The sequence below is a fragment of the Ictalurus furcatus genome, chromosome 10, assembly GCF_023375685.1.
Source record: "Ictalurus furcatus strain D&B chromosome 10, Billie_1.0, whole genome shotgun sequence".
Taxonomy (NCBI): Eukaryota; Metazoa; Chordata; class Actinopteri; order Siluriformes; family Ictaluridae; genus Ictalurus; species Ictalurus furcatus.
The window spans coordinates 3,983,775-3,997,457 of record NC_071264.1 but is presented as its reverse complement, the minus strand read 5'-3'; the positions used below and the strand labels follow the sequence as shown (position 1 = coordinate 3,997,457).

The 13,683-nt window shown below is 39.0% G+C and overlaps 1 protein-coding gene across 3 annotated transcripts in view; it reads left to right on the top strand.

The window, feature by feature from the left end:
- The first annotated feature begins 64 nt into the window (after positions 1–64).
- The window catches only part of b3galt2 (UDP-Gal:betaGlcNAc beta 1,3-galactosyltransferase, polypeptide 2), a 32,074-nt gene continuing 18,455 nt past the window's right edge, over positions 65–13,683 (top strand). For 2 of the 3 annotated variants that reach the window (XM_053635229.1, XM_053635228.1), the window contains exon 1: positions 65–2,201. The gene's annotated coding sequence lies outside the window, so the exon portion shown is untranslated. The remainder of the gene's footprint in view (positions 2,202–13,683) is intronic. The other variant, XM_053635230.1, reaches the window with a different exon arrangement.

Below are 13,683 nucleotides of genomic sequence, written 5' to 3'. Positions count from 1 at the left end.
CAGTGGCTGCTCTATGAACCTCTGTGTACAATAATTTAAAATAAAAGTTTTCCTGCGACTCCCCCTTCTACTGATTTGCAACCCACAGGTTAAGAACAGTTAGTTTAAACAATAAATCTAACAGGACACACCTAGGTAACAAGAAACACCTGTCAATCATGTTCCAATATTTTTGCTCACCTACAAATTGCGTGTTCTGGTAAATGTGTGCTATGTTCTATGTCTTTTGACATATCTACATATAAATACCAGAAAATTAAAGCTGAAATTCTACACTCTATTTTCATGTTCATCTTTTCATCTCAAACACAAATGTCTTCAGTCTACAAAAACAAATAATTGGCCTTGCCGTTCCAGTAGTTTCAGAAGGGACTGTATACTATCTAGGCACACACACCACACATCCCAATATATTCTGCATATTTTGTATATATGCTGTATTTGTAAATAATCTCTTTCCTGTCTCTTCTTCCCCCTTTTATCTTCTGATATATTTTATGTTTGTATTGCACAGCTGTAGTGTACCTGAGGCTCATAATAAGCATTTCAATGTACAATTGTCACTGATAATTTGTGCACATGACAAATAATCTTGAAACTCTGGAACTCAGTGACCTCCTGACTCTTTTTCTTTCCTCAATACATAGGGCTCTTTTTAATGACAACACAGTGTTTTCAATTGTTATGGGCTGGTTGATGCTGGTGTGTTGGTATTTTGTTTGAATGCAATCCAGTTTTTTACAGTTGAATTAATGCTCTGCACTTACATGAATGGAATGTCTCAAAAGGGGGTGTGACATATGAAATTTCCCTGTGCGGTGTGATTATTTCAAACCAAATTTGGTTAAAATGTGTTACTGTCTTGTACACTTTGTCCTATTTCTTAAAACCTGGTTTTGTGACACTCACTATTTATATATTCCCATTTCAACATAAACAGGCTAGTTATTGGTTATTTCGACCATTAAATATTGCTACAAAATCTGTAATTGATTGGGTATTGAAGTAATCCTTTTAACCACACATTCATAATCAGATTCTTGATAATTTATTCATTTGAACCTATTTTTACAAATAAATATACACTATGCCAATATGTTATCTCCATCCATCTTCTATACCGCTTATCCTTCCTTCAGGGTCACGGGGAAACCTGGAGCCTATCCCAGGAAGCATCGGGCACAAGGCAGGGTACACCCTGGACAGGGTGCCAATCCATCACAAGGCACAATCACAGCCAATATTTTATGTGTAAAAATAAAAACAATAGAGCACAAACACTTTTATATAGAGACCAAATCAGTGGTCATTTGATTAGGCTGTTACACATCAGATGAGGCTTTAGCACTGCTTTAACACTGTTCATGCTCCAGTAGAAATGGAGCAGGTTCAGCACTCGCAGCATCTGCAGACAGGGTCAGACATCTTGTCCTATATCAAAAAAGACCCTCCGTTCTCTCCATTTGCCATGGTTCAGTCCCTCCCTTTTTCTGTATTGGCATGAGGAGAGAAAGGAAGTGAGACAGACATAGGTGGGGGGTTGCAACTCTAAAATGGTCACGTGGGATCCTCCTCTAAGTACATGATTATGTCAGAGGGACACCATCAATGCATTCACAGCAGACTGGAGCAGCAGACCCCCTCCCACTCACATGCATGCGGGTGCATTTTACCATCACACAGAGCTAGCAGTGGAATGGAAGACAGAGAAGACTCTTGCTCTATTTTCACCATTCGTTTGTATAATGTTTCTCCATGGGGGCTTCAGGCAAGGCAAAGAGTGTGTCCTTTGTTGCTATTTGCCTGTCTTTTAATGTGATGGACTAGCTATTGCTCTCCTTGCAAGCCTCAGCTGGACTCCCCTCCAATCCTTTGCAGGTACGTGTAATGGAAATTGAAGCCATTGTTGGCCCATTTCTCTTACAACTCCATTTAATCTTGCAGAAAATCTCTGGCATGGAAATGCAGCGCTAATAAATCATTGTGGGAGACAGAGCAACAAGAAAGCAGTTCAGCAGTCTGAGAAAATGACAGATAGACTCTGACAGATGGGAGTACGGATTTGCATCAAGAATGCAATATGGAAAACAAAGAAATTTTTAGGGGGACATCAGGGAAATTCATCTTTGATTTTTGGAGGTTTTACAGGAAGCAATGACACGTACAGAGGATCACTGCACAGCACCAGCATCTGTTATCTGGTATGTCTCACCCATGTCTATTTTTATTATATTGCTCATCGATATAATTCCTGACAATGATTCAAAGTGTGTGACAGTCTCACTGACATTTTTGTCTATAATAAATAGACACCTAGCTGCTAACATATATTAACATAACACATTAAACGTAGATCTGTAGCACTGTATTGTATATCTAGAGCAATTCTTAGCCTTAGCTTTTGGTTGGAGCTTAAGAGAATAACCCTGTGTAAACATCAATGTATAATCTCAGTGATTCACCACAAAAAAAAAGGAACCATGTGATCACTTGCATTTCAGTTCTAGCAGATAATGTGCTACATGAGATTAAGGATTCCAGATCACGTAAACGTTTGAGCACTGGATTGTGAAATCTCCTCCGTTATTCCTCAAAGGATTGATACAAAACACTGGCCACCACCCAATGCTCGCTGCTTTCCTTCTAGAAGCCCATAATGTAAAGGAAAAAAAGAGTCAGATCAGTTATCTGCTGGCTTGGCTTGTAATGAGCATTCATCTTTATTCATCATGTTCCCTCAACTATTACATCTGGCAATTAAAAAAGAGGAATGACAGAAAAATGACTATATGAATACATAAAAAATGCCACAGTCATAAATCATATTACATTCACAACTGGGGCAACAATATTATTCATTAAATATAACAATGTAACAATTGTGACATGATGTATTGTACAGTATGTTTTACATATAACAACAACAAAACAGGTTACACCGCCTGCAAAAATGCCATTTCAAATTATTAACAAAAACCATGATGATGAAGAAAATAATAATAATAATAATAATAATAATTATTATTATTATTATTATTATTATTATTATTATTATTATTATTATTATCATTATATTTTTGTATGAACATTGTTTCATCTGGGTTAGCCAATCACAAGGAGCATCATTCCTAGCTGAAGTTTGTTTGGATTGGTTAGGGAAAAAAGGAATCCCAAATTTCCACTTCCCCTATTGAAGCATTGAGCAGTAATACACACTATAAGAGCTATATAGAGTTATAAGAGCTCAAAGATCAATTCAGTGGTCAACTCACATGTGTAATGTAAAGTAATGCAATGGTTTTCCTAACTATTATCACAGATTATATGGCAGAATATGCTATGGGAAGCGCTGTAAAGAAAAAGTTATAAAAACAAAAAAGCCTGAAAAAAGAGTTTCTTAAGTTATGATGATGAGGACGATGATGATGATGATGATGATGATGATCATTATTATTGTTGTTGTTGTTGTTATTGTTGATGCTGTTGTTGTTGTTGTATTGGGGTTACTTATTGTTAAGTTTGTGTTTACTAATAACATAAAACTGCACATGGACCATGAATCTCGGTGTCTCTAATCACCCACCGTGTGGCAGCGGTGCAGTGCATAAAATCATGCAGATACAGGCCAGCAGCGTCGGGCAATGTTCATGTCAACCAATAGAATGGGGTAAAAAGTAATTTCAGCGATTTTGTGCGTGGCATAATTGTTGGTGGCAGACGGGCTGGTTTGAGTATTTCAATAACTGCTGATCTCCTGGGATTTTCGTGCACAACAGTCTCTAGAGGTTTTTTATTTTTTCAGAATGGTGAAATAAAGAAAAGACATACACTGAATAGCTGTTCTGTGGATAGAAATGCCTTGTTAATTGGAGGGGACAATGAGAATGGCCAGACTGGTTCGAGCTGACAGAAAGGCTACAGTAACTCAGATAACCACTTTGTACAATTGTGGTAAGCAGAAAAGCATGTCAGAATGAACAACACATCAAACCTTGAGGTGGATGAGCTTCAACAGAAGAAGACCATGTCAGATTCCACTTCTGTCAGCCCAGAACAGAACTCTGAGGTTACAGTTGGCACAGGCTGACCAAAACTGGACAGCTGAAGACAGGAAAAATGTAGCCTGGTCTGACGAATCTCGATTTCTGCTGAGGCTCACAGATGGTAGGGTCAGAATTTGGCACAAACAGCATGAATCCATGGACCCAAGCTGTCTTATGTCAACAGTCCAGGCTGATGGAGGAAGTGTAATGGTGTTGGGAATGTTTTTTTGGTATACTTTGGGCCTGTTAATACCAATCAGTCATCCTTGAATGCCCCATGTGCATCCCTTCATGACCACAATTTACTCATCTTCTAATGGCTTCTTCCTGCAGGATAATGCACCATGTCACAAAGTAACAGTAATCTCAAACCGGTTTCATGAAAATGATAATGAGTTCAGTTTTTTTTTTCAGTATCCATCCCAGTTACAGGCTCTGAAGCCAATAGAACACCTTTGGGATGTGGTAGAACTGGGGATTCACAGAATGAAAGTGCACCTGAAATTATGCAATCATGTCAACATGGACCAGAATTTCAAAAGGAATGTTTCCAACATCTTGTGGAAACCATGCTGCAAAAAACTGATGCTGTTTTGATAGCAAAGGGAGGCCCTAGCCAGTATTAGTATAGTGTTCCTAATAAAGTACTCAGTGAGTGTACATCCACTGTGACCTGATCACTGGTTACTGAAAATGACTTTAAGAATGAATTGATTATCAAGTAATAAGCTATTAGAACTTTTGACAGTTCAACTGAAAGTTCAAAGAAAGCCTATGTGTTTTCACAAAATCATTTTAATTATTAAGTGACATTGCTCTAGCTGATTAAGTTTGATGCCAGCATAGCGATGGGGCATGCTGTAGGCTAATATAAGCTAGCATAAAGGGTTCACTAAATGATTCATGTGTTATAAGAAGGTTATCAAATTGTAGTAGAATTAGGTAGACGTAGGTGGTTTCAAAGAGAGAGGGTTTAAAATTCCCAAAGTTAAACTTTAAGATTAAATTTAATTTAAATTTATTCACACACCTACTAATACACAGAGAAATAAACAAACTAGGGCAAATCCCCAGAAGCAATAAACAGAAGCCAGCTGTACCAGCTGAAAGTAACTTCTATCATAGCCTAATTTGAATGTAAATGGCCCCTATATTCAAGATTCAAGATTTTTATTTGTGGTTGCGGTTTTTTGTGCTTATTTTAAAACATATGTTGCTTGTTAGGAAAATCTGATAAGTGACTTAATTTTTTATTTTTTATTTTTTTACATTTATGGTCGCTATTTTCCCCAATGCACTGACACTGTCTACTCACAGCCTCAGAATAATATCAGTGCTGTAGAGTATTTTGCCCTCGCAAATTATTACAGGTTATAACAAGAAACAAACAAACAAGCTTAACATACTTATATACTAATAGTAGTTATGGTTGTAATGTAATTTCCTTTTATATCTCTCCAATCATATTCTGCTCGCAGGTGATCAGAGATGAGTGGATAGTGCCTGTCCTCCATATAAACTTTGTTGCCGTTTGATGATTTTTTATTAAATAAATAGGGTTTTTTTTGCTTTTAAAACTGCAAGTGGTTTCTGTTTAATATGTTGCAGGCTCATTTATTGAGTCTGTTTACGTTGAAGTCGTAACAGGATATAATACTGGGCTTGTTTTGGGCTTGTTTTTGAAGCTGCAGTTGTTTTTTGTCTTGCGTGAGTTGGCAACACTGGACATTGAGACATTGTTGCGAAACTTAAATGTCTATGCACACGTCATTTAATCAATGGCGTAGGTTTCGTCTCAATATTGGTAGGGACAAACCCCAAACAATCAATTGGTTTATTAAAATATAAAATCTATATTTACATTAAGATCTGTATTTACATTTAAATACAAATTATACAAAGCAACAGATCAAAGACAAATAGATAAAAGAAAGTAAACTATGAAATTACTTGTTGAAGGAAAAGAGAAAAAAAAAATGATTTGCATCCAACATCAACATTCTTCATGATTGTCCTTGGTGTCTATTTAAACAATACAAACAGATGCCTATGTTGGTCATTGACAGATACAAACTGTTGGCAAATATCTTTAAGATCTACTTGGTCAAGGGTGTCTTGATGTACATGGCATACAGCTTGGTGGAAACTAAAGCTACCTGTGGCATTCTTCCAATTATTGAAACCCTTTGTGCAGAAGGCAGGGTCATTTTTTTGGACTGTAGTGAAGCCATGAATACTGACTGTACCAGTTCACCTGAAACCGTAAAATCTTGTTTGGAAGCTGTACTTCGGTGAATTTTGGATCAGGCTGGTATGGCTTACTCCCCATGTCCATGACACTGCTACACTGACTTGCTTCAGGATCATCCTCCCTCACACTGACTGTCTCCTAAAGAGAAAACTAAACTTAACCTGGTCTGTATCAACATTTGCAAATTATTCTTTTGCATCCTGTGTAACATCCTGCATAACTTGCAACTAAGTTAACATTAAAATAGGCAGACTATGGTACTTACAATACATATAAATTGGTCATTTACAATTAATCCATAATAGCATATGAACAGTTCATTTGCAAAAACAGATATCCACCATTTTAATTCATTTTCATAAATCATTTTTTAAATTGTGCATTCCAGGTAATACAAATCAAGCTGCAATTGGGTTGTTTTGATTACATTTATTTTCACTTAATTAAAACAACCCAACTGCAGTTTGATTGATATTACCTGGAATGCGCAATAAAAAACATGATTTTTAAATATTCATAAAAATGGAGATATCTGTTTTTGCAAATGAACTCTTCATATAGGCCTAGGTTTAATCGCAGTATCATTTTAAGACCTCACCTGAAGCCCTGGAGGTCCAGCTGCTTCTCCCTCAACCTGCCCTACGGCATCTTTAGGCCTACTTGATTTCTGAGTTTCCTATGTGTAATAAAATTATGCATTGATGAAGATACATAAACATATAGTTAAACTCTGGATCCCATTTATTTTTGAGGGAAATGTTAATATTGAGTGAATAGGATCTTATGTTGTTCTGATGTAAGATTTTTTTTCAAAACAAACTCATGACCAATATGTTGACTTTCAATGGTTATACTGTATATTTGCTGAACATCCTAAAGACTCACTTTAATGCTGATGCCTCCCTACAATTCCATAATATAATTCATAATTAGGACCTCACCTGAAACCCTGAAGACACAGCTGTTTCATCCTGCTCTACTTCAGCCTGCATTTCCTGCATACAAACTAATTCATTAAATGATGACATTTTCATGGGATTTCTAGACTAAAATTCAACTCAACATAATTTCATATATGCACCTATTTATGTTCTAGCTAGCAACCTGACTGCTAGCCTGCAGATGACAGAAGCCAGGGTTAGCTTGCTAGTTAATGCTAGCTAACATGGTTAACTAACATCAGTTGACATTACTTTCCGCAGTGCAAGGCTGGTGACGTTTGGTCGCTAACAGGTTTTCATTTTAAATCAATGTGGCTACTGGACAGTTAGTTTACTACCTATTACTTACGCTTTGGGTGGGGAAAAAGCTCCTGATGTCTCGTCGTTTTTTTGGTGGCATGATATCTACAAAGTACAAAATGTGTGCATGGGAAAAAATACTTTATGTATGCTGTGCCATGCAGGCAATAGAGGAAAAGGAGTAAAGTCATCTGAAAGACTAAATTTTTCACCCATGCTTGAGGTATAGACTGACAGCCTTGATAACTTAGTTACCATTATCAGCCGACCAACCCTCGTCTCTGTGTCTGTACTCTACACTGGCAGTTCGATATTTGCACGTAAGGTGAGCCTTCAGATAGCCCCTCCCTTTCAGCCAATCAAATGCTAGCATGCCTAAATCCTGGAGCTTCTGGGAGCGTATGCTATGGAATGTACATGACTTCACTCCAAAGATAATGCGAATGAGTTCACGCAAATATTGGAAGGGACAATTCTGCCCTCCCAAAATATTGGTAGGGACAGTCCCTACAGTCCATATGAAACCTACACCAGCCTGTGCCAGCCAGTTTTATTAATCACTATGATTGCAGATGAGTATTTTAAGAAGTGACAGTAAAAACATAGAAGACAGGGACGATATTTCTAAAGTCCCCGTGAAGTGCGTTAAAACGCGCAGCATTATTTGATATGTTGACAATGGCTGTTTCTCAATATGCATTCTTATGCGATCTTTCGTCCTTGTGAACTCATGAATATCTTGTGAATGTAAAACTAAAAAAATGTAAAAATTAGTTGTGTAATTTTGTGATTCAGAAAAATTTGTGTTTTGTAAACAAAGTAAAATATCATATGGTTTAAAATTTAAGGTTTTGTTAAATATTGTTGTCATGTCCATTTTAAAGTCAATGCTAAATGAAGTAAAGATAACAGATTTATATTTAAAAGGTACTGTCCAGATTATAAATAGTGAGGTATAAGCCATCTTGATTTACATGGAGGGTTGGATCCAACAATAATGGAGTTTCTTATACAGTGCGGGAAATAAGTATTGGACGCGTCAACATTTTTTTCAGTAAATATATTTCCAGTGAGGGTATTCACATGAAATTCTCACCAAACTTTGGCATTAACTCAAGAAAGCTGGAAATATAAAGAAATGACAACATTAAAGTCCATAAATAAAGTTATGTGTAGTAAAGTGGAATGACACAGGAAAAAAGCATTGAACAGAAAAAGCAGTTCTCCAAGGCAAGGAAAGGCAAGGAAGCAGCTGAAATCCGTAATTAATTATACCCCCTATCTGTGCAAATTAATATCAGCTGGGTTAGTAAATTGATGGTTTATAAAAAGGCTTTTTGTTACCAAGGTGTCACACAAGAAACATCTCATGATGGGTAAAAGCAAAGAGCTCTCCCAAGACCTTTGGAACCTAATTGTTGCAAAACATATTGATGAAAATGGACACAGACGTATTTCAAAACTTCTGAATCTTCCAGTAAGCACCATTGGGGCCATTCTCCACAAGTGGAAGCAATATCTCTCCGTCATCAACCGGTCACGCACACAGGAGCTCCTCGGAAGATTTCTGTGCAGGGAGTCAGAAGAATAGTCAGAAGAGTAGCCCAACAGCCAAGGACCACTCGGAAAGAGCTCCAGAAACACTTGGAGGCAGCAGGTACCATCGTCACAGAGAAAACAATAGGCAATGCACTCCACTGCTCACGCACACCCCACAAGACTCCACTACTAAAGAAGAGGCATGCCAAAGCTCGTTTAAAGTTTACTACAACTCATTTGGACAAGCCTATGAAATACTGGGATAGTGTAGTCTGGTCAGACGAGAGCAAAATTTAACTTTTGGCTATCATAGTACACACCATGTTTGGAGAAGAAATGGGACTGCATATCACCCTTAAAACACTATACCAACGGTTTGGAGGTGGAAGCATCATGGTGTGGGGCTGTTTTTCATCACATGGTACTGTCAGACTTCATATAATTGAAAGAACGATGAATGGAGCCCTTTACCGGGAGATTCTTGAGAAGAATCTGCTGCCATCCACCAGGATGATGAAGATGAGACGTGGGTGGACTTCCAGCACAACAACGATCCAAAGCATACGGCAAAGGAAATTCTCAATTGGTTTCAGAGAAAAAAAATCAAGGTGTTAGAATGTCCCAGTCAATCACCTAACTTGAATCCAATTGAACAAAATTTAAAGACAATATGTTCAGAAGAAAGGGCCAAAATCACACCTAAAAACTGTGGCCCATTAAGTTCTTCATACAGGAAGCATCCTGAAGCTGTCATTACAAACAAAGGCTTTTCCACTAAGTATTAAATAAATTTCAGTTAGCATGTTCAATACTTTTTTCCTGTGTCATTAAACTTTATCACACATAACTGTATTTATAGACTTTAATGTTGTAAATTCTTTATATTTCTGGATTTCTTGAGTTAATACTGATGTCTGGTGAAAATTCATGTGAATAGCCTCATTGGAAATATAGTTACTGAAACAAATGTTGTCCTAAGGCCATAGCAGCAACAGTAGTCCCTGCAACCACAGTGAAAATGTCCATGTGAAATGGAGGTCCAAAACCATTTCCACAGTACTTCAAGCAGCACCATCTTCAGCATTCTCCAGGCTGCTCTGCTTGGGGTCCTCCTCAGTGGTAGAATGGAGGCTCCAGTTGATGAGAGCTCTATCCAGAGGTAGGGCATCAGGATGGATCATGCAGGTCTGGAGAGCAGAAAGGGTCAGGATCACTGGCATCTCCATAATATCATGTGTGACTTGACAGAAGGTGAGAGGGAGGTAAAGAGATGGGGAGATTGTTAGGTATGCTTACTATCCCGTAATGGATAAGACTGAGTACTTTACGTAAAAGAAAGTCTATTCATGGTAAGCTTGAGTAAACAAATATATTTTCAGCCTGGACTTAAACAGTGAAACTGCCTGAGTCCCAAACACTAATTGGAAGGCTGTTCCATAACTGTGGGGCTTTGTAAGAGAAAGCTCTTCCCCCCGCTGTAACTATTTGAGGTACCAACAAATAGCCTGCACCTTTTGATCTAAGTAGGCATGGCGGATCATAGAAGACCAAAAGTTTGCTTAGGTACTGTGGTGCAAGACCATTCAGTGCTTTATAGGTCAATAGTAGTGTTTTATAATCAATGCGAAATTTTACTGGGAGCCAATGCAGTGTGGATAATATAGGAGTGATGTGGTCATACTACATATGGTTCTAGTAAGGACTCTTGCAGCTGTATTCTGGACTAACTGGAGTTTGTTTATGCTCCTACTGGAACAACCAGACAGTAAGGCATTACAATAATCCAGCCTAGAGGTGACGAAAGCATGAACAAATTATTCTGCATCGTGTAGTGACAATATATTTCTTATCTTAGCAATATTTCTGAGATGAAAGAAGGCTATCCTAGTAATATTATCTACATGAGTGTCAAATGAAAGACTGGAGTCAATCAACCCACCAAGGTCTTTTACTGCTGCACATGACGAAACAGAAAGACCATCCAGAGGTACTATGTAATCAGTAAGCTTATTTCTAGCAGCAGATGGTCCTAGTACAAGTACATCTGTCTTGTCAGAATTAAGTAAAAGGAAGTTAAAAAAACATCCAATGTCTAATGTCCTTTACACATTCCTCAACTTTATTAAGCTGCTGTCTGTTGTCTGGCTTTGCTGAAACATACAGCTGTGTATCATCAGCATAACAACAGAAGCTAATTCCATGTTTATGAATAATTTGACCCAGAGGAAGCATATATAAGGAAAAAAGCAGTGGGCCTAAAACAAAACCTGTGGAACACCAAACTTTACCTCAGTATGTATGGAGAAGTCGCCACTCATATCTACTAACTGATAGCGATCAGTCAAATAAGACCTGAGCCAGGAGAGGGCTGTTCCAAACAAGGAAGTCTTAAATGATCACTGTGTTTGGTTTGGTCTCATGGAGAGGGGCCAAGCGATTCCTGGTGGAGATCTCAAATACCGGGGGTGGCTGAGGGGGAGGTGTCCTTGCCCGGGGTCTGGCCCATGCCTTCAAGCTGGTGGTGCACCCAAGGTCCGTGGTGTGTCGGCACCGGCATGACAGAGACCTGGGTTCGATACAGTGAGGGAAAAAAGTATTTGATCCCCTGCTGATTTTGTATGTTTGCCCACTGACAAAGAAATGATCAGTCTATAATTTTAATGGTAGATTTATTTGAACAGTGAGAGACAGAATAACAACAAGAAAATCCAGAAAACCGCATGTCAAAAATGTTATAAATTGATTTACATTTTAATGAGGGAAATAAGTATTTGACCCCTCTGCAAAACATGACTTAGTACTTGATGGCAAAACCCTTGTTGGCAATCACAGAGGTCAGACGTTTCTTGTAGTTGGCCACCAGGTTTGCACACATCTCAGGAGGGATTTTGTCCCACTCCCCTTTGCAGATCTTCTCCAAGTCATTAAGGTTTCGAGGCTGATGTTTGGCAACTCGAACCTTCAGCTCCCTCCACAGATTTTCTATGGGATTAAGGTCTGGAGACTGGCTAGGCCACTCCAGGACCTTAATGTGCTTCTTCTTGAGCCACTCCTTTGTTGCCTTGGCCGTGTGTTTTGGGTCATCGTCATGCTGGAATACCCATCCACGAACCATTTTCAATGCCCTGGCTGAGGGAAGGAGGTACTCACCCAAGATTTGACGGTACATGGCCCCGTCCATCGTCCCTTTGATGCGGTGAAGTTGTCCTGTCCCCTTAGCAGAAAAACACCCCCAAAGCATAATGTTTCCACCTCCATGTTTGACGGTGGGGATGGTGTTCTTGGGGTCATAGGCAGCATTCCTCCTCCTACAAACACGGCGAGTTGAGTTGATGTCAAAGAGCTCCATTTTGGTCTCATCTGACCGCAACACTTTCACCCAGTTGTCCTCTGAATCATTCATATGTTCATTGGCAAACTTCAGACGGGCATGTATATGTGCTTTCTTGAGCAGCGGACCTTGCGGGCGCTGCAGGATTTCAGTCCTTCACGGCGTAGTGTGTTACCAATTGTTTTCTTGGTGACTATGGTCCCAGCTGCCTTGAGATCATTGACAAGATCCTCCCGTGTAGTTCTGGGCTGATTCCTCACTGTTCTCATGATCGTTACAACTCCACGAGGTGAGATCTTGCATGGAGCCCCAGGCCGAGGGAGATTGACAGTTCTTTTGTGTTTCTTCCATTTGCGAATAATCGCACCAACTGTTGTCACCTTCTCACCAAGCTGCTTGGCAATGGTCCAAGCCCATTCCAGACTTGTGTAGGTCTACAATCTTGTCCCTGACATCCTTGGAGAGCTCTTTGGTCTTGGCCATGGTAGAGAGTTTGGAATCTGATTGATTGACTGCTTCTGTGGACAGGTGTCTTTTATACAGGTAACAAGCTGAGATTAGGAGCACTCCCTTTAAGAGTGTGCTCCTAATCTCAGCTCGTTACCTGTATAAAAGACACCTGGGAGCCAGAAATCTTTCTGATTGAGAGGGGGTCAAATACTTATTTCCCTCATTAAAATGCAAATCAATTTATAACATTTTTGACATGCGTTTTTCTGGATTTTCTTGTTGTTATTCTGTCTCTCACTGTTCAAATAAATCTACCATTAAAATTATAGACTGATCATTTCTTTGTCAGTGGGCAAACGTACAAAATCAGCAGGGGATCAAATACTTTTTTCCCTCTCTGTACGTCCTTGGTGCACGGTCCCTGCACAGAGAAACACACGGCATAGAGGTGCTGGGAATGATAGTGCCACGCTGCATGCTTACCTTCGATTTGTGGGCAATAACATGAGATGTTTCCAGTGCATTTCTTCACTCATGCAGCTGGCCCTGTTTTCTTAGTAGGTCACGGATCTGTTTCTCCACGGCCTTCAATTCCAACTGCACCATGTGCAGCTCGAGCAAGTCCTCATCTGCACTCAAAGGTGAAGAAACAACCAACATATTTGCCTTTATAAACAGAGGTGGATTAGTGAGAAATTTAAAATGTAAAACAAGACTAGCAGTAAGGTAATGCTAGCAGGCTACAAGCTAATCGCGAATGTATGTAAGATCAGATGAAGGCTTAGCAATAGCACAACGTTATGATTGTTTTTAGCTAAAATAGTATTG